Raw genomic sequence first — 21,357 nt, 5'->3', positions numbered from 1 at the left:
CCTGACTCAGAGTACTGCTACCTTCTCACTGCCATAGGAATGCAGCTAGTTGACAGCTGGCTGGCTTCAAGACATGCTTCCCTGAGAGAGCTGAGGACAGGGCATAACCCTCCCGCATCCTGCCTGACTGTAGGAGTAGCTGCTAACATCCTAATGTTAGTGGCTGGGAGAGGTTGCGGGAAAAGCATGTGTGAGCACTGGGCCTGAACTCCCGTGTATCTGAGTTGAATACAGCGATTTCCAATGGCCTTCTTCAATCACAGTGTAGCTAGGTTCCAACTCCCATGTCCGAGTGGGTAGCAGACATCTGCCTCCCATGCATACACACTTCTGAGAGTTGAGCTTATGGCCTGTACCTCCACATCCAGCCTGCTGGTACCCTTGGCTTCTAAAAGGCCTAGGCTCGCTGTTTGACGGAAGTCCTGGGAGAGGTAATTGGAATCTCCCGGCACACAAGACGAGTGCCTCCAAGCTCAATTCACGATTTCCCAGTAATTCTTGTGGTAGACAGGTGCTACATACTAAGTTCCATATGTGAGAAGGTAGCTGAACGCCTTCTCCAAAAGCATCTTACTTCTTAGAGTTGAGCACACCCTCACTCCCTCACACTTCCACACTGCCTGCAGAGTGAGTTTCACACGTCTTCACCAGAGACGATTGCCAGAGGCTTCTGAGTACAAGTTAACAATGCAGACCTGGAGGGTATCTCCAGGTGCAGTAGAGTGGTAATCTTGGAACCTCCTGACTCAGAGTACTGCTACCTTCTCACTGCCATAGGAATGCAGCTAGTTGACAGCTGGCTTCAAGACATGCTTCCCTGTGAGAGCTGAGGACAGGGCAGAACCCTCCCGCATCCTGACTGACTCTAGGAGTAGCTGCTAACATCCTTATATTAGTCCCTGGGAGAGGTTGCGGGAAAAGCATGTGTGAGCACTGGGCCTGAACTCCCGTGTATCTGAGTTGAATACAGCGATTTCCAATGGCCTTCTTCAATCACAGTGTAGCTAGGTTCCAACTCCCATGTCCGAGTGGATAGCAGACATCTGCCTCCCATGCATACACACTTCTGAGAGTTGAGTTTATGTCCTGTACCTCCACATCCAGCCTGCTGGTACCCTTGGCTTCTAAAAGGCCTAGGCTCGCTGTTTGACGGAAGTGCTGGGAGAGGTAATTGGAATCACCCGGCACACAAGACTAGTGCCTCCAAGCTCAGTTCAGTGATTTCTTAGTAATTCCTGTGGTAGACTGGTGCTACATACTAAGTTCCATACGTGAGAGGGTAGCTGAACGCCTTGTCCAAAACCATCTTACTTCTGAGAGTTGAGCTCACCCTCAGTCCCTCACAGTTCCACACTGCCTGCAGAGTGAGTTTCGCAGGTCTTCAGCAGAGACGTTTGCCAGAGGCTTCTGAGACGCATGGTAACAATGCAGACCTGGAGGGTATCCCCAGGTGCAGTAGACTGGTAATCTTGGAACCTCCTGACTCAGAATACTGCTACATTCTCACTGCCATAGGAATGCAGCTAGTTGACAGCTGGCTTCAAGACATGCTTCCCTGTGAGAGCTGAGGACAGGGCAGAACCCTCCCGCATCCTGCCTGACTGTAGGAGTAGCTGCTAACATCCTAATGTTAGTGGCTGGGAGAGGTTGCGGGAAAAGCATGTGTGAGCACTCAGCCTGAACTCCCATGTATCTGAGTTGAATACAGCGATTTCCAACGACTTTCCTCAACCAGAGTGTAGCTAGGTTCCAAATCCCATGTACGCGCGGGTAGCAGACATCTGCCTCCCATGCATACACACTTCTGAGAGTTGAGCTTATGGCTTGTACCTCCACATCCAGCCTGCTGGTACCCTTGGCTTCTAAAAGTCCTAGGCTCGCTGTTTGACGGAAGTGCTGGGAGAGGTAATTGGAATCTCCCGGCACACAAGACGAGTGCCTCCAAGCTCAATTCACGATTTCCCAGTAATTCTTGTGGTAGACAGGTGCTACATACTAAGTTCCATATGTGAGAAGGTAGCTGAATGCCTTGTCCAAAAGCATCTTACTTCTGAGAGTTGAGCACACCCTCAGTCCCTCACACTTCCACACTGCCTGCAGAGTGAGTTTCGCAGGTCTTCAGCAGAGACGTTTGCCAGAGGCTTCTGAGACGCAGGGTAACAATGCAGACCTGGAGGGTATCCCCAGGTGCAGTCGACTGGTAATCTTGGAACCTCCTGACTCAGAATACTGCTACCTTCACACTGTCATAAGAATGCAGCTAGTTGACAGCTAGCTGGCTTCAAGACATGCTTCCCTGAGAGAGCTGAGGACAGGGCAGAACCCTCCCGCATACTGCCTGACTGTAGGAGTATCTGCTAACATCCTAATGTTAGTGGCTGGGAGAGGTTGCGGGAAAAGCATGTGTGAGCACTGGGCCTGAACTCCCGTGTATCTGAGTTGAATACAGCGATTTCCAACGGCTTCCTCAACCAGAGTGTAGCTAGGTTCCAAATCTCATGTACGAGCGGGTAGCAGACATCTGCCTCCCATGCATACACACTTCTGAGTGTTGAGCTTATGGCCTGTACCTCCACATCCAGCCTGCTGGTACCCTTGGCTTCTAAAAGGCCTAGGCTCACTGTTTGACGGGAGTGCTGGGAGAGGTAATTGGAATCTCCCGGCACACAAGACTAGTGCCTCCAAGCTCAATTCACGATTTCCCAGTAATTCTTGTGGTAGACAGGTGCTACATACTAAGTTCCATATGTGAGATGGTAGCTGAACGCCTTGTCCAAAAGCATCTTACTTCTGAGAGTTGAGCCCACCCTCAGTACCTCACAGTTCCACACTGCCTGCAGAGTGAGTTTCACACGTCTTCACCAGAGACGATTGCCAGAGGCTTCTGAGTACAAGTTAACAATGCAGACCTGGAGGGTATCTCCAGGTGCAGTAGAGTGGTAATCTTGGAACCTCCTGACTCAGAGTACTGCTACCTTCTCACTGCCATAGGAATGCAGCTAGTTGACAGCTGGCTTCAAGACATGCTTCCCTGTGAGAGCTGAGGACAGGGCAGAACACTCCCGCATCCTGCCTGACTGTAGGAGTAGCTGCTAACATCCTTATGTTAGTGGCTGGGAGAGGTTGCGGGAAAAGCATGTGTGAGCACTGGGCCTGAACTCCCGTGTATCTGAGTTGAATACAGCGATTTCCAATGGCCTTCTTCAATCACAGTGTAGCTAGGTTCCAACTCCCATGTCCGAGTGGGTAGCAGACATCTGCCTCCAATGCATATACACTTCTGAGAGTTGAGCTTATGGCCTGTACCTCCACATCCAGCCTGATGGTACCTTTGGCTTCTAAAAGGCCTAGGCTCGCTGTTTGACGGAAGTGCTGGGAGAGGTAATTGGAATCACCCGGCACACAAGACTAGTGCCTCCAAGCTCAGTTCAGAGATTTCCTAGTAATTCCTGTGGTAGACTGGTGCTACATACTAAGTTCCATACGTGAGAGTGTAGCTGAACGCCTTGTCCAAAACCATCTTACTTCTGAGAGTTGAGCTCAGCCTCAGTCCCTCACAGTTCCACACTGCCTGCAGAGTGAGTTTCGCAGGTCTTCAGCAGAGACGTTTGCCAGAGGCTTCTGAGACGGAGGGTAACAATGCAGACCTGGAGGGTATCCCCAGGTGCAGTAGACTGGTAATCTTGGAACCTCCTGACTCAGAGTACTGCTACCTTCTCACTGCCATAGGAATGCAGCTAGTTGACAGCTGGCTTCAAGACATGCTTCCCTGTGAGAGCTGAGGACAGGGCAGAACCCTCCCGCATCCTGCCTGACTGTAGGAGTAGCTGCTGACATCCTAATGTTAGTGGCTGGGAGAGGTTGCGGGAAAAGCATGTGTGAGCACTCGGCCTGAACTCCCATGTATCTGAGTTGAATACAGTGATTTCCAACGACTTTCCTCAACCAGAGTGTAGCTAGGTTCCAAATCCCATGTACGAGCGGGTAGCAGACATCTGCCTCCCATGCATACACACTTCTGAGAGTTGAGCTTATGGCTTGTACCTCCACATCCAGCCTGCTGGTACCCTTGGCTTCTAAAAGGCCTAGGCTCGCTGTTTGACGGAAGTGCTGGGAGAGGTAATTGGAATCTCCCGGCACACAAGACGAGTGCCTCCAAGCTCAATTCACGATTGCCCAGTAATTCTTGTGGTAGACAGGTGCTACACACTAAGTTCCATATGTGAGAAGGTAGCTGAACGCCTTGTCCAAAAGCATCTTACTTCTGAGAGTTGAGCCCACCCTCAGTCCCTCACAGTTCCACACTGCCTGCAGAGTGAGTTTCACACGTCTTCACCAGAGACGATTGCCAGAGGCTTCTGAGTACAAGTTAACAATGCAGACCTGGAGGGTATCTCCAGGTGCAGTAGAGTGGTAATCTTGGAACCTCCTGACTCAGAGTACTGCTACCTTCTCACTGCCATAGGAATGCAGCTAGTTGACAGCTGGCTTCAAGACATGCTTCCCTGTGAGAGCTGAGGACAGGGCAGAACCCTCCCGCATCCTGCCTGAGTGTACGAGTAGCTGCTAACATCCTTATGTTAGTGGCTGGGAGAGGTTGCGGGAAAAGCATGTGTGAGCACTGGGCCTGAACTCCCGTGTATCTGAGTTGAATACAGGGATTTCCAATGGCCTTCTTCAATCACAGTAGAGCTAGGTTCCAAATCCCATGTCCGAGTGGGTAGCAGACATCTGCCTCCCATGCATACACACTTCTGAGCGTTGAGCTTATGGCCTGTACCTCCACATCCAGCCTGCTGGTACCCTTGGCTTCTAAAAGGCCTAGGCTCGCTGTTTGACGGAAGTGCTGGGAGAGGTAATTGGAATCACCCGGCACACAAGACTAGTGCCTCCAAGCTCAGTTCAGCGATTTCCTAGTAATTCCTGTGGTAGACTGGTGCTACATACTAAGTTCCATACGTGAGAGGGTAGCTGAACGCCTTGTCCAAAACCATCTTACTTCTGAGAGTTGAGCTCAGCCTCAGTCCCTCACAGTTCCACACTGCCTGCAGAGTGAGTTTCGCAGGTCTTCAGCAGAGACGTTTGCCAGAGGCTTCTGAGACGCAGGGTAAGAATGCAGACCTGGAGGGTATCCCCAGGTGCAGTAGACTGGTAATCTTGGAACCTCCTGACTCAGAATACTGCTACTTTCTCACTGCCATAGGAATGCAGCTAGTTGACAGCTGGCTTCAAGACATGCTTCCCTGTGAGAGCTGAGGACAGAGCAGAACCCTCCCGCATGCTGCCTGACTGTAGGAGTAGCTGCTAACATCCTAATGTTAGTGGCTGGGAGAGGTTGCGGGAAAAGCATGTGTGATCACTCGGCCTGAACTCCCGTGTATCTGAGTTGAATACAGCGATTTCCAACGGCTTTCCTCAACCAGAGTGTAGCTAGGTTCCAAATCCCATGTACGAGCGGGTAGTAGACATCTGCCTCCCATGCATACACACTTCTGAGAGTAGAGCTTATGGCGTGTACCTCCACATCCAGCCTACTGGTACCCTTGGCTTCTAAAAGGCCTAGGCTCGCTGTTTGACGGAAGTGCTGGGAGAGGTAATTGGAATCTCCCGGCCCACAAGACGACTGCCTCCAAGCTCAGTTCACGATTGCCCAGTAATTCTTGTGGTAGACAGGTGCTACATACTAAGTTCCATATGTGAGATGGTAGCTGAACGCCTTGTCCAAAAGCATCTTACTTCTGAGAGTTGAGCCCACCCTCAGTCCCTCACAGTTCTCACTGCCTGCAGAGTGAGTTTCACACGTCTTCACCAGAGACGATTGCCAGAGGCTTCTGAGTACAAGTTAACAATGCAGACCTGGAGGGTATCTCCAGGTGCAGTAGAGTGGTAATCTTGGAACCTCCTGACTCAGAGTACTGCTACCTTCTCACTGCCATAGGAATGCAGCTAGTTGACAGCTGGCTGGCTTCAAGACATGCTTCCCTGAGAGAGCTGAGGACAGGGCATAACCCTCCCGCATCCTGCCTGACTGTAGGAGTAGCTGCTAACATCCTTTTGTTAGTGGCTGGGAGAGTTTGCGCGAAAAGCATGTGTGAGCACTGGGCCTGAACTCCCGTGTATCTGAGTTGAATACAGCGATTTCCAACGGCTTTCCTCAACCAGAGTGTAGCTAGGTTCCAACTCCCATGTCCGAGTGGGTAGCAGACATCTGCTTCCCATGCATACACACTTCTGAGAGTTGAGCTTATGGCCTGTACCTCCACATCCAGCCTGCTGGTACCCTTGGCTTCTAAAAGGCCTAGGCTCGCTGTTTGACGGAAGTGCTTGGAGAGGTAATTGGAATCTCCCGGCACACAAGACGAGTGCCTCCAAGCTCAATTCACGATTTCCCAGTAATTCTTGTGGTAGACAGGTGCTATATACTAAGTTCCATATGTGAGAAGGTAGCTGAACGCCTTGTCCAAAAGCATCTTACTTCTGAGAGTTGAGCTCACCCTCAGTCCCTCACAGTTCCACACTGTCTGCAGAGTGAGTTTCGCAGGTCTTCAGCAGAGACGTTTGCCATAGGCTTCTGAGACGCAGGGTAACAATGCAGACCTGGAGGTTATCCCCAGGTGCAGTAGACTGGTAATCTTGGAACCTCCTGACTCAGAATACTGCTACCTTCTCACTGCCATAGGAATGCAGCTACTTGACAGCTGGCTTCAAGACATGCTTCCCTGTGAGAGCTTAGGACAGGGCAGAACCCTCTCCCATGCTGCCTGACTGTAGGAGTAGCTGCTAACATCCTAATGTTAGTGGCTGGGAGAGGTTGCGGGAAAAGCATGTGTGATCACTCGGCCTGAACTCCCGTGTATCTGAGTTGAATACAGCGATTTCCAACGGCTTTCCTCAACCAGAGTGTAGCTAGGTTCCAAATCCCATGTACGAGCGGGTAGCAGACATCTGCCTCCCATGCATACACACTTCTGAGAGTTGAGCTTATGGCCTGTACCTCCACATCCAGCCTGCTGGTACCCTTGGCTTCTAAAAGGCCTAGGCTCGCTGTTTGACGGAAGTGCTGGGAGAGGTAATTGGAATCTCCCGGCACACAAGACGAGTGCCTCCAAGCTCAATTCACGATTGCCCAGTAATTCTTGTGGTAGACAGGTGCTACATACTAAGTTCCATATGTGAGAAGGTAGCTGAACGCCTTGTCCAAAAGCATCTTACTTCTGAGAGTTGAGCCCACCCTCAGTCGCTCACAGTTCCACACTGCCTGCAGAGTGAGTTTCACACGTCTTCACCAGAGACGATTGCCAGAGGCTTCTGAGTACAAGTTAACAATGCAGACCTGGAGGGTATCTCCAGGTGCAGTAGAGTGGTAATCTTGGAACCTCCTGACTCAGAGTACTGCTACCTTCTCACTGCCATAGGAATGCAGCTAGTTGACAGCTGGCTTCAATACATGCTTCCTTGTGAGAGCTGAGGACAGGGCAGAAACCTCCCGCATCCTGCCTGACTGTAGGAGTAGCTGCTAACATCCTTATGTTAGTGGCTGGGAGAGGTTGCGGGAAAAGCATGTGTGAGCACTGGGCCTGAACTCCCATGTATCTGAGTTGAATACAGCGATTTCCAATGGCCTTCTTCAATCACAGTGTAGCCAGGTTCCAACTCCCATGTCCGAGTGGATAGCAGACATCTGCCTCCCATGCATACACACTTCTGAGAGTTGAGTTTATGGCCTGTACCTCCACATCCAGCCTGCTGGTACCCTTGGCTTCTAAAAGGCCTAGGCTCGCTGTTTGACGGAAGTGCTGGGAGAGGTAATTGGAATCACCCGGCACACAAGACTAGTGCCTCCAAGCTCAGTTCAGCAATTTCTTAGTAATTCCTGTGGTAGACTGGTGCTACATACTAAGTTCCATACGTGAGAGGGTAGCTGAACGCCTTGTCCAAAACCATCTTACTTCTGAGATTTGAGCTCACCCTCAGTCCCTCACAGTTCCACACTGCCTGCAGAGTGAGTTTCGCAGGTCTTCAGCAGAGACGTTAGCCAGAGGCTTCTGAGACGCAGGGTAACAATGCAGACCTGGAGGGTATCCCCAGGTGCAGTCGACTGGTAATCTTGGAACCTCCTGACTCAGAATACTGCTACCTTCTCACTGACATAGGAATGCAGCTAGTTGACAGCTAGCTGGCTTCAAGACATGCTTCCCTGAGAGAGCTGAGGACAGGGCAGAACCCTCCCGCATGCTGCCTGACTGTAGGAGTAGCTGCTAACATCCTTATGTTAGTGGCTGGGAGAGGTTGCGGGAAAAGCCTGTGTGAGCACTGGGCCTGAACTCCCGTGTATCTGAGTTGAATACAGCGATTTCCAATGGCCTTCTTCAATCACAGTGTAGCTAGGTTCCAACTCCCATGTCCGAGGGGGTAGCAGACATCTGCCTCCCATGCATACACACTTCTGAGAGTTGAGCTTATGGCCTGTACCTCCACATCCAGCCTGCTGGTACCCTTGGCTTCTAAAAGGCCTAGGCTCGCTGTTTGACGGAAGTGCTGGGAGAGGTAATTGGAATCACCCGGCACACAGGACTAGTGCCTCCAAGCTCAGTTCAGCGATTTCCTAGTAATTCCTGTGGTAGACTGGTGCTACATACTAAGTTCTATACGTGAGAGGATAGCTGAACGCCTTGTCCAAAACCATCTTACTTCTGAGAGTTGAGCTCAGCCTCAGTCCCTCACAGTTCCACACTGCCTGCAGAGTGATTTTCGCAGGTCTTCAGCAGAGACGTTTGCCAGAGGCTTCTGAAACGCAGGGTAACAATGCAGACCTGGAGGGTATCCCCAGGTGCAGTAGACTGGCAATCTTGGAACATCCTGACTCAGAATACTGCTACCTTCTCACTGCCATAGGAATGCAGCTAGTTGACAGCTGATTTCAAGACATGCTTCCCTGTGAGAGCTGAGGACAGGGCAGTACCCTCCCGCATGCTGCCAAACTGTAGGAGTAGCTGCTAACATCCTAATGTTAGTGGCTGGGAGAGGTTGCGGGAAAAGCATGTGTGAGCACTGGGCCTGAACTCCCGTGTATCTGAGTTGAATACAGCGATTTCCAACGACTTTCCTCAACTAGAGTGTAGCTAGGTTCCAAATCCCATGTACGAGCGGGTAGCAGACATCTGCCTCCCATGCATACACACTTCTGAGAGTTGAGCTTAAGGCCTGTACCTCCACATCCAGCCTGCTGGTACCCTTGGCTTCTAAAAGGCCTAGGCTCGCTGTTTGACGGAAGTGCTGGGAGAGGTAATTGGAATCTCCCGGCACACAAGACGAGTGCCTCCAAGCTCAATTCACGATTTCCCAGTAATTCTTGTGGTAGACAGGTGCTACATACTAAGTTCCATATGTGAGAAGGTAGCTGAACGCCCTGTCCAAAAGCATCTTACTTCTGAGAGTTGAGCACACCCTCAGTCCCTCACACTTCCACACTGCCTGCAGAGTGAGTTTCACATGTCTTCACCAGAGACGATTGCCAGAGGCTTCTGAGTACAAGTTAACAATGCAGACCTGGAGGGTATCTCCAGGTGCAGTAGAGTGGTAATCTTGGAACCTCCTGACTCAGAGTACTGCTACCTTCTCACTGCCATAGGAATGCAGCTAGTTGACAGCTGGCTTCAAGACATGCTTCCCTGTGAGAGCTGAGGACAGGGCAGAACCCTCCCGCATCCTGCCTGATTGTAGGAGTAGCTGCTAACATCCTTATGTTAGTGGCTGGGAGAGGTTGCGGGAAAAGCATGTGTGAGCACTGGGCCTGAACTCCCGTGTATCTGAGTTGAATACAGCGATTTCCAATGGCCTTCTTCAATCACAGTGTAGCTAGGTTCCAACTCCCATGTCCGAGTGGGTAGCAGACATCTGCCTCCCATGCATACACACTTCTGAGAGTTGAGCTTATGGCCTGTACCTCCACATCCAGCCTGGTGGTACCCTTGGCTTCTAAAAGGCCTAGGCTCGCTGTTTGACGGAAGTACTGGGAGAGGTAATTGGAATCACCCGGCACACAAGACTAGTGCCTCCAAGCTCAGTTCAGCGATTTCCTAGTAATTCCTGTGGTAGACTGGTGCTACATACTAAGTTCCATACGTGAGAGTGTAGCTGAACGCCTTGTCCAAAACCATCTTACTTCTGAGAGTTGAGCTCAGCCTCAGTCCCTCACAGTTCCACACTGCCTGCAGAGTGAGTTTCACACGTCTTCACCAGAGACGATTGCCAGAGGCTTCTGAGTACAAGTTTACAATGCAGACCTGGAGGGTATCTCCAGGTGCAGTAGAGTGGTAGTCTTGGAACCTCCTGACTCAGAGTACTGCTACCTTCTCACTGCCATAGAAATGCAGCTAGTTGACAGCTGGCTTCAAGACATGCTTCCCTGTGAAAGCTGAGGACAGGGCAGATCCCTCCCGCATCCTGCCTGACTGTAGGAGTAGCTGCTAACATCCTTATATTAGTGGCTGGGAGGGGTTGCGGGAAAAGCATGTGTGAGCACTGGGCCTGAACTCCCGTGTATCTGAGTTGAATACAGCGATTTCCAATGGCCTTCTTCATTCACAGTGTAGCTAGGTTCCAACTCCCATGTCCGAGTGGATAGCAGACATCTGCCTCCCATGCATACACACTTCTGAGAGTTGAGTTTATGTCCTGTACCTCCACATCCAGCCTGCTGGTACCCTTGGCTTCTAAAAGGCCTAGGCTCGCTGTTTGACGGAAGTGCTGGGAGAGGTAATTGGAATCACCCGGCACACAAGACTAGTGCCTCCAAGCTCAGTTCAGCGATTTCTTAGTAATTCCTGTGGTAGAGTGGTGCTATATACTAAGTTCCATACGTGAGAGGGTAGCTGAACGCCTTGTCCAAAACCATCTTACTTCTGAGATTTGAGCTCACTCTCAGTCCCTCACAGTTCCACACTGCCTGCAGAGTGAGTTTCGCAGGTCTTCAGCAGAGACGTTTGCCAGAGGCTTCTGAGAGGCAGGGTAACAAAGCTGACCTGGAGGGTATCCCCAGGTGCAGTCGACTGGAAATCTTGGAACCTCCTGACTCAGAATACTGCTACCTTCTCACTGACATAGGAATGCAGCTAGTTGACAGCTAGCTGGCTTCAAGACATGCTTCCCTGAGAGACCTGAGGACAGGGCAGAACCCTCCCGCATGCTGTCTGACTGTAGGAGTAGCTGCTAACATCCTAATGTTAGTGGCTGGGAGAGGTTGCGGGAAAAGCATGTGTGAGCACTGGGCCTGAACTCCCGTGTTCTGAGTTGAATACAGCGATTTCCAACGGCTTTCCTCAACCAGAGTGTAGCTAGATTCCAAATCCCATGTACGAGCGGGTAGCAGACATCTGCCTCCCATGCATACACACTTCTGAGAGTTGAGCTTATGGCCTGTACCTCCACATCCAGCCTGCTGGTACCCTTGGCTTCTAAAAGGCCTAGGCTCGCTGTTTGACGGAAGTGCTGGGAGAGGTAATTGGAATCTCCCGGCACACAAGACGAGTGCCTCCAAGCTCTATTCACGATTTCCCAGTAATTCTTGTGGAAGACAGGTGCTACATACTAAGTTCCATATGTGAGAAGATAGCTGAACGCCTTGTCCAACAGCATCTTACTTCTGAGAGTTGAGCACACCCTCAGTCCCTCACACTTCCACACTGCTTGCAGAGTGAGTTTCACACGTCTTCAACAGAGACGATTGCCAGAGGCTTCTGAGTACAAGTTAACAATGCAGACCTGGAGGGTATCTCCAGGTGCAGTAGAGTGGTAATCTTGGAACCTCCTGACTCAGAGTACTGCTACCTTCTCACTGCCATAGGAATGAAGCTAGTTGACAGCTGGCTTCAAGACATGCTTCCCTGTGAGAGCTGAGGACAGGGCAGAACCCTCCCGCATCCTGCCTGACTGTAGTAGTAGCTGCTAACATCCTTATGTTAGTGGCTGGGAGAGGTTGCGGGAAAAGCATGTGTGAGCACTGGGCCTGAACTCCCGTGTATCTGAGTTGAATACAGCGATTTCCAATGGCCTTCTTCAATCACAGTGTAGCTAGGTTCCAACTCCCATGTCCGAGTGGGTAGCAGACATCTGCCTCCCATGCATACACACTTCTGAGAGTTGAGCTTATGGCCTGTACCTCCACATCCAGCCTGCTGGTAGCCTTGGCTTCTAAAAGGCCTAGGCTCGCTGTTTGACGGAAGTGCTGGGAGAGGTAATTGGAATCACCCGGCACACAAGACTAGTGCCCCCAAGCTCAGTTCAGCGATTTCCTAGTAATTCCTGTGGTAGACTGGTGCTGCATACTAAGTTCCATACGTGAGAGGGTAGCTGAATGCCTTGTCCAAAACCATCTTACTTCTGAGAGTTGAGCTCAGCCTCAGTCCCTCACAGTTCCACACTGCCTGCAGAGTGAGTTTCACACGTCTTCACCAGAGACGATTGCCAGAGGCTTCTGAGTACAAGTTAACAATGCAGACCTGGAGGGTATCTCCAGGTGCAGTAGAGTGGCAGTCTTGGAACCTCCTGACTCAGAGTACTGCTACCTTCTCACTGCCATAGGAATGCAGCTAGTTGACAGCTGGCTTCAATACATGCTTCCTTGTGAGAGCTGAGGACAGGGCAGAACCCTCCCGCATCCTGCCTGACTGTAGGAGTAGCTGCTAACATCCTTATGTTAGTGGCTGGGAGAGGTTGCGGGAAAAGCATGTGTGAGCACTGGGCCTGAACTCCCATGTATCTGAGTTGAATACAGCGATTTCCAATGGCCTTCTTCAATCACAGTGTAGCTAGGTTCCAACTCCCATGTCCGAGTGGATAGCAGACATCTGCCTCCCATGCATACACACTTCTGAGAGTTGAGTTTATGGCCTGTACCTCCACATCCAGCCTGCTGGTACCCTTGGCTTCTAAAAGGCCTAGGCTCGCTGTTTGACGGAAGTGCTGGGAGAGGTAATTGGAATCACCCGGCACACAAGACTAGTGCCTCCAAGCTCAGTTCAGCAATTTCTTAGTAATTCCTGTGGTAGACTGGTGCTACATACTAAGTTCCATACGTGAGAGGGTAGCTGAACGCCTTGTCCAAAACCATCTTACTTCTGAGATTTGAGCTCACCCTCAGTCCCTCACAGTTCCACACTGCCTGCAGAGTGAGTTTCGCAGGTCTTCAGCAGAGACGTTAGCCAGAGGCTTCTGAGACGCAGGGTAACAATGCAGACCTGGAGGGTATCCCCAGGTGCAGTCGACTGGTAATCTTGGAACCTCCTGACTCAGAATACTGCTACCTTCTCACTGACATAGGAATGCAGCTAGTTGACAGCTAGCTGGCTTCAAGACATGCTTCCCTGAGAGAGCTGAGGACAGGGCAGAACCCTCCCGCATGCTGCCTGACTGTAGGAGTAGCTGCTAACATCCTTATGTTAGTGGCTGGGAGAGGTTGCGGGAAAAGCATGTGTGAGCACTGGGCCTGAACTCCCGTGTATCTGAGTTGAATACAGCGATTTCCAATGGCCTTCTTCAATCACAGTGTAGCTAGGTTCCAACTCCCATGTCCGAGGGGGTAGCAGACATCTGCCTCCCATGCATACACACTTCTGAGAGTTGAGCTTATGGCCTGTACCTCCACATCCAGCCTGCTGGTACCCTTGGCTTCTAAAAGGCCTAGGCTCGCTGTTTGACGGTAGTGCTGAGAGAGGTAATTGGAATCTCCCGGCACACAAGACGAGTGCCTCCAAGCTCAATTCACGATTTCCCAGTAATTCTTGTGGTAGACAGGTGCTATATACTAAGTTCCATATGTGAGAAGGTAGCTGAACGCCTTGTCCAAAAGCATCTTACTTCTGAGAGTTGAGCTCACCCTCAGTCCCTCACAGTTCCACACTGTCTGCAGAGTGAGTTTCACACGTCTTCACCAGAGACGATTGCCAGAAGCTTCTGAGTACAAGTTAACAATGCAGACCCGGAGGGTATCTCCAGGTGCAGTAGAGTGGTAATCTTGGAACCTCCTGACTCAGAGTACTGCTACCTTCTCACTGCCATAGGAATGCAGCTAGTTGACAGCTGGCTTCAAGACATGTTTCCCTGTGAGAGCTGAGGACAGGGCAGAACCCTCCCGCATCCTGCCTGACTGTAGGAGTAGCTGCTAACATCCTTATGTTAGTGGCTGGGAGAGGTTGCGCGAAAAGCATGTGTGAGCACTGGGCCTGAACTCCCGTGTATCTGAGTTGAATACAGCGATTTCCAACGGCTTTCCTCAACCAGAGTGTAGCTAGGTTCCAAATCCCATGTACGAGCGGGTAGCAGACATCTGCCTCCCATGCATACACACTTCTGAGAGTTGAGCTTATGGCTTGTACCTCCACATCCAGCCTGCTGGTACCCTTAGCTTCTAAAAGGCCTAGGCTCGCTGTTTGACGGAAGTGCTGGGAGAGGTAATTGGAATCACCCGGCACACAAAACTAGTGCCTTCAAGCTCAGTTCAGCGATTTCCTAGTAATTCCTGTGGTAGACTGGTGCTACATACTAAGTTCCATACGTGAGAGGGTAGCTGAACGCCTGGTCCAAAACCATCTTACTTCTGAGAGTTGAGCTCACCCTCAGTCCCTCACAGTTCCACACTGCCTGCAGAGTGAGTTTCGCAGGTCTTCAGCAGAGACGTTTGCCAGAGGCTTCTGAGACGCATGGTAACAATGCAGACCTGGAGGGTATCCCCAGGTGCAGTCGACTGGTAATCTTGGAACCTCCTGACTCAGAATACTGCTACATTCTCACTGCCATAGGAATGCAGCTAGTTGACAGCTAGCTGGCTTCAAGACATGCTTCCCTGAGAGAGCTGAGGACAGGGCAGAACCCTCCCGCATGCTGCCTGACTGTAGGAGTAGCTGCTAACATCCTAATGTTAGTGGCTGGGAGAGGTTGCGGGAAAAGCATGTGTGAGCACTGGGTCTGAACTCCCGTGTATCTGAGTTGAATACAGCGATTTCCAACGGCTTTCCTCAACCAGAGTGTAGCTAGGTTCCAAATCCCATGTACGAGCGGGTAGCAGACATCTGCCTCCCATGCATACACACTTCTGAGAGTTGAGCTTATGGCCTGTACCTCCACATCCAGCCTGCTGGTACCCTTGGCTTCTAAAAGGCCTAGGCTCCCTGTTTGACGGAAGTGCTGGGAGAGGTAATTGGAATCTCCCGGCACACAAGACGAGTGCCTCCAAGCTCAATTCACGATTTCCCAGTAATTCTTGTGGTAGACAGGTGCTACATCCTAAGTTCCATATGTGAGAAGGTAGCTGAACGCCTTGTCCAAAAGCATCTTACTTCTGAGTGTTGAGCACACCCTCAGTCCCTCACACTTCCACACTGCCTGCAGAGTGAGTTTCACACGTCTTCACCAGAGACGATTGCCAGAGGCTTCTGAGTACAAGTTAACAATGCAGACCTGGAGGGTATCTCCAGGTGCAGTAGAGTGGTAATCTTGGAACCTCCTGACTCAGAGTACTGCTACCTTCTCACTGCCATAGGAATGCAGCTAGTTGACAGCTGGCTTCAAGACATGCTTCCCTGTGAGAGCTGAGGACAGGGCAGAACCCTCCCGCATCCTGCCTGACTGTAGGAGTAGCTGCTAACATCCTTATGTTAGTGGCTGGGAGAGGTTGCGGGAAAAGCATGTGTGAGCACTGGGCCTGAACTCCCGTGTATCTGAGTTGAATACAGCGATTTCCAATGGCCTTCTTCAATCACAGTGTAGCTAGGTTCCAACTCCCATGTCCGAGCGGGTAGCAGACATCTGCCTCCCATGCATACACACTTCTGAGAGTTGAGCTTATGGCCTGTACCTCCACATCCAGCCTGCTGGTACCGTTGGCTTCTAAAAGGCCTAGGCTCGCTGTTTGACGGAAGTGCTGGGAGAGGTAATTGGAATCACCCGGCACACAGGACTAGTGCCTCCAAGCTCAGTTCAGCGATTTCCTAGTAATTCCTGTGGTAGACTGGTGCTACATACTAAGTTCCATACGTGAGAGGATAGCTGAACGCCTTGTCCAAAACCATCTTACTTCTGAGAGTTGAGCTCAGCCTCAGTCCCTCACAGTTCCACACTGCCTGCAGAGTGATTTTCGCAGGTCTTCAGCAGAGACGTTTGCCAGAGGCTTCTGAGACGCAGGGTAACAATGCAGACCTGGAGGGTATCCCCAGGTGCAGTAGACTGGCAATCTTGGAACCTCCTGACTCAGAATACTGCTACCTTCTCACTGCCATAGGAATGCAGCTAGTTGACAGCTGGCTTCAAGACATGCTTCCCTGTGAGAGCTGAGGACAGGGCAGTACCCTCCCGCATGCTGCCAAACTGTAGGAGTAGCTGCTAACATCCTAATGTTATTGGCTGGGAGAGGTTGCGGGAAAAGCATGTGTGAGGACTGGGCCTGAACTCCCGTGTATCTGAGTTGAATACAGCGATTTCCAACGACTTTCCTCAACCAGAGTGTAGCTAGGTTCCAAATCCCATGTACGAGCGGGTAGCAGACATCTGCCTCCCATGCATACACACTTCTGAGAGTTGAGCTTAAGGCCTGTACCTCCACATCCAGCCTGCTGGTACCCTTGGCTTCTAAAAGGCCTAGGCTCGCTGTTTGACGGAAGTGCTGGGAGAGGTAATTGGAATCTCCCGGCACACAAGACGAGTGCCTCCAAGCTCAATTCACGATTTCCCAGTAATTCTTGTGGTAGACAGGTGCTACATACTAAGTTCCATATGTGAGAAGGTAGCTGAACGCCCTGTCCTAAAGCATCTTACTTCTGAGAGTTGAGCACACCCTCAGTCCCTCACACTTCCACACTGCCTGCAGAGTGAGTTTCACACGTCTTCACCAGAGACGATTGCCAGAGGCTTCTGAGTACAAGTTAACAATGCAGACCTGGAGGGTATCTCCAGGTGCAGTAGAGTGGTAATCTTGGAACCTCCTCACTCAGAGTACTGCTACCTTGTCACTGCCATAGGAATGCAGCTAGTTGACAGCTGGCTTCAAGACATGCTTCCCTGTGAGAGCTGAGGACAGGGCAGAACCCTCCCGCATCCTGCCTGACTGTAGGAGTAGCTGCTAACATCCTTATGTTAGTGGCTGGGAGAGGTTGCGGGAAAAGCATGTGTGAGCACTGGGCCTGAACTCCCGTGTATCTGAGTTGAATACAGCGATTTCCAATGGCGTTCTTCAATCACAGTGTAGCTAGGTTCCAACTCCCATGTCCGAGTGGGTAGCAGACATCTGCCTCCCATGCATACACACTTCTGAGAGTTGAGCTTATGGCCTGTACCTCCACATCCAGCCTGCTGGTACCCTTGGCTTCTAAAAGGCCTAGGCTCGCTGTTTGACGGAAGTACTGGGAGAGGTAATTGGAATCACCCGGCACACAAGACTAGTGCCTCCAAGCTCAGTTCAGCGATTTCCTAGTAATTCCTGTGGTAGACTGGTGCTACATACTAAGTTCCATACGTGAGAGTGTAGCTGATCGCCTTGTCCAAAACCATCTTACTTCTGAGAGTTGAGCTCAGCCTCAGTCCCTCACAGTTCCACACTGCCTGCAGAGTGAGTTTCACACGTCTTCACCAGTGACGATTGCCAGAGGCTTCTGAGTACAAGTTTACAATGCAGACCTGGAGGGTATCTCCAGGTGCAGTAGAGTGGTAGTCTTGGAACCTCCTGACTCAGAGTACTGCTACCTTCTCACTGCCATAGGAATGCAGCTAGTTGACAGCTGGCTTCAAGACATGCTTCCCTGTGAAAGCTGAGGACAGGGCAGATCCCTCCCGTATCCTGCCTGACTGTAGGAGTAGCTGCTAACATCCTTATATTAGTGGCTGGGAGAGGTTGCGGGAAAAGCATGTGTGAGCACTGGGCCTGAACTCCCGTGTATCTGAGTTGAATACAGCGATTTCCAATGGCCTTCTACAATCACAGTGTAGCTAGGTTCCAACTCCCATGTCCGAGTGGATAGCAGACATCTGCCTCCCATGCATACACACTTCTGAGAGTTGAGTTTATCCTGTACCTCCACATCCAGCCTGCTGGTACCCTTGGCTTCTAAAAGGCCTAGCCTCGCTGTTTGACGGAAGTACTGGGAGAGGTAATTGGAATCACCCGGCACACAAGACTAGTGCCTCCAAGCTCAGTTCAGCGATTTCCTAGTAATTCCTGTGGTAGACTGGTGCTACATACTAAGTTCCATACGTGAGAGTGTAGCTGATCGCCTTGTCCAAAACCATCTTACTTCTGAGACTTGAGCTCAGCCTCAGTCCCTCACAGTTCCACACTGCCTGCAGAGTGAGTTTCACACGTCTTCACCAGAGACGATTGCCAGAGGCTTCTGAGTACAAGTTTACAATGCAGACCTGGAGGGTATCTCCAGGTGCAGTAGAGTGGTAGTCTTGGAACCTCCTGACTCAGAGTACTGCTACTTTCTCACTGCCATAGGAATGCAGCTAGTTGACAGCTGGCTTCAAGATATGCTTCCCTGTGAAAGCTGAGGACAGGGCAGATCCCTCCCGTATCCTGCCTGACTGTAGGAGTAGCTGCTAACATCCTTATATTAGTGGCTGGGAGAGGTTGCGGGAAAAGCATGTGTGAGCACTGGGCCTGAACTCCCGTGTATCTGAGTTGAATACAGCGATTTCCAATGGCCTTCTTCAATCACAGTGTAGCTAGGTTCCAACTCCCATGTCCGAGTGGATAGCAGACATCTGCCTCCCATGCATACACACTTCTGAGAGTTTAGTTTATGTCCTGTACCTCCACATCCAGCCTGCTGGTACCCTTGGCTTCTAAAAGGCCTAGCCTCGCTGTTTGACGGAAGTACTGGGAGAGGTAATTGGAATCACCCGGCACACAAGACTACTGCCTCCAAGCTCAGTTCAGCGATTTCTTAGTAATTCCTGTGGTAGAATGGTGCTACATACTAAGTTCCATACGTGAGAGGGTAGCTGAACGCCTTGTCCAAAACCATCTTACTTCTGAGATTTGAGCTCACCCTCAGTCCCTCACAGTTCCACACTGCCTGCAGAGTGAGTTTCGCAGGTCTTCAGCAGAGACGTTTGCCAGAGGCTTCTGAGACGCAGGGTAACAATGCAGACCTGGAGGGTACCCCAGGTGCAGTCGACTGGAAATCTTGGAACCTCCTGACTCAGAATACTGCTACCTTCTCACTGACATAGGAATGCAGCTAGTTGACAGCTAGCTGGCTTCAAGACATGCTTCCCTGAGAGAGCTGAGGACAGGGCAGAACCCTCCCGCATGCTGCCTGACTGTAGGAGTAGCTGCTAACATCCTAATGTTAGTGGCTGGGAGAGGTTGCGGGAAAAGCATGTGTGAGCACTGGGTCTGAACTCCCGTGTATCTGAGTTGAATACAGCGATTTCCAACGGCTTTCCTCAACCAGAGTGTAGCTAGGTTCCAAATCCCATGTACGAGCGGGTAGCAGACATCTGCCTCCCATGCATACACACTTCTGAGAGTTGAGCTTATGGCATGTACCTCCACATCCAGCCTGCTGGTACACTTGGCTTCTAAAAGGCCTAGGCTCGATGTTTGACGGAAGTGCTGGGAGAGGTAATTGGAATCTCCCGGCACACAAGACGTGTGCCTCCAAGCTCAATTCACAATTTCCCAGTAATTCTTGTGGTAGACAGGTGCTACATACTAAGTTCCATATGTGAGATGGTAGCTGAACGCCTTGTCCAAAAGCATCTTACTTCTGAGAGTTGAGCCCACCCTCAGTCCCTCACAGTTCCACACTGCCTGCAGAGTGAGTTTCACACGTCTTCACCAGAGACGATTGCCAGAGGCTTCTGAGTACAAGTTAACAATGCAGACCTGGAGGGTATCTCCAAGAGCAGTAGAGTGGTAATCTTGGAACCTCCTGACTCAGAGTACTGCTACCTTCTCACTGCCATAGGAATGCAGCTAGTTGACAGCTGGCTTCAAGACATGCTTACCTGTGAGAGCTGAGGACAGGGCAGAACCCTCCCGCATGCTGCCTGACTGTAGGAGTAGCTGCTAACATCCTTATGTTAGTGGCTGGGAGAGGTTGCGGGAAAAGCATGTGTGAGCACTGGGCCTGAACTCCCGTGAATCTGAGTTGAATACAGCGATTTCCAATGGCCTTCTCAATCACAGTATAGCTAGGTTCCAACTCCCATGTCCGAGTGGGTAGCAGACATCTGCCTCCCATGCATACACACTTCTGAGAGTTGAGCTTATGGCCTGTACCTCCACATCCAGCCTGCTGGTACCCTTGGCTTCTAAAAGGCCTAGGCTCGCTGTTTGACGGAAGTCCTGGGAGAGGTAATTGGAATCTCCCGGCACACAAGACGAGTGCCTCCAAGCTCAATTCACGATTTCCCAGTAATTCTTGTGGTAGACAGGTGCTACATACTAAGTTCCATATGTGAGAAGGTAGCTGAACGCCTTGTCCAAAAGCATCTTACTTCTTAGAGTTGAGCACACCCTCAGTCCCTCACACTTCCACACTGCCTGCAGAGTGAGTTTCACACGTCTTCACCAGAGACGATTGCCAGAGGCTTCTGAGTACAAGTTAACAATGCAGACCTGGAGGGTATCTCCAGGTGCAGTAGAGTGGTAATCTTGGAACCTCCTGACTCAGAGTACTGCTACCTTCTCACTGCCATAGGAATGCAGCTAGTTGACAGCTGGCTTCAAGACATGCTTCCCTGTGAGAGCTGAGGACAGGGCAGAACCCTCCCGCATCCTGCCTGACTGTAGGAGTAGCTGCTAACATCCTTATATTAGTGGCTGGGAGAGGTTGCGGGAAAAGCATGTGTGAGCACTGAGCCTGAACTCCCGTTTATCTGATATGAATACAGCAATTTCCAAAGGCCTTCTTCAATCACAATGTAGCTAGATTCCAACTCCCATGTCCGAGTGGGTAGCAGACATCTGCCTCCCATGCATATACACTTCTGAGAGTTGAGCTTATGGTCTGTACCTCCACATTCAGCCTGCTGGTACCCATGGCTTCTAAAAGGCCTAGCCTCGCTGTTTGACGGAAGTGCTGGGAGAGGTAATTGGAATCACCGGGCACACAAGACTAGTGCCTCCAAGCTCAGTTCAGCGATTTCCTAGTAATTCCTGTGGTAGACTGGTGCTACATACTAAGTTCCATACGTGAGAGGGTAGCTGAACGCCTTGTCCAAAACCATCTTACTTCTGAGATTTGAGCTCACCCTAAGTCCCTCATAGTTCCACACTGCCTGCAGAGTGAGTTTCGCAGGTCTTCAGCAGAGACGTTAGCCAGAGGCTTCTGAGACGCAAGGTAACAATGCAGACCTGGA

The sequence above is a fragment of the Canis lupus genome, chromosome 7, assembly GCF_048164855.1.
Source record: "Canis lupus baileyi chromosome 7, mCanLup2.hap1, whole genome shotgun sequence".
Taxonomy (NCBI): domain Eukaryota; kingdom Metazoa; phylum Chordata; class Mammalia; order Carnivora; family Canidae; genus Canis; species Canis lupus.
This window is presented reverse-complemented; position numbering follows the sequence as displayed.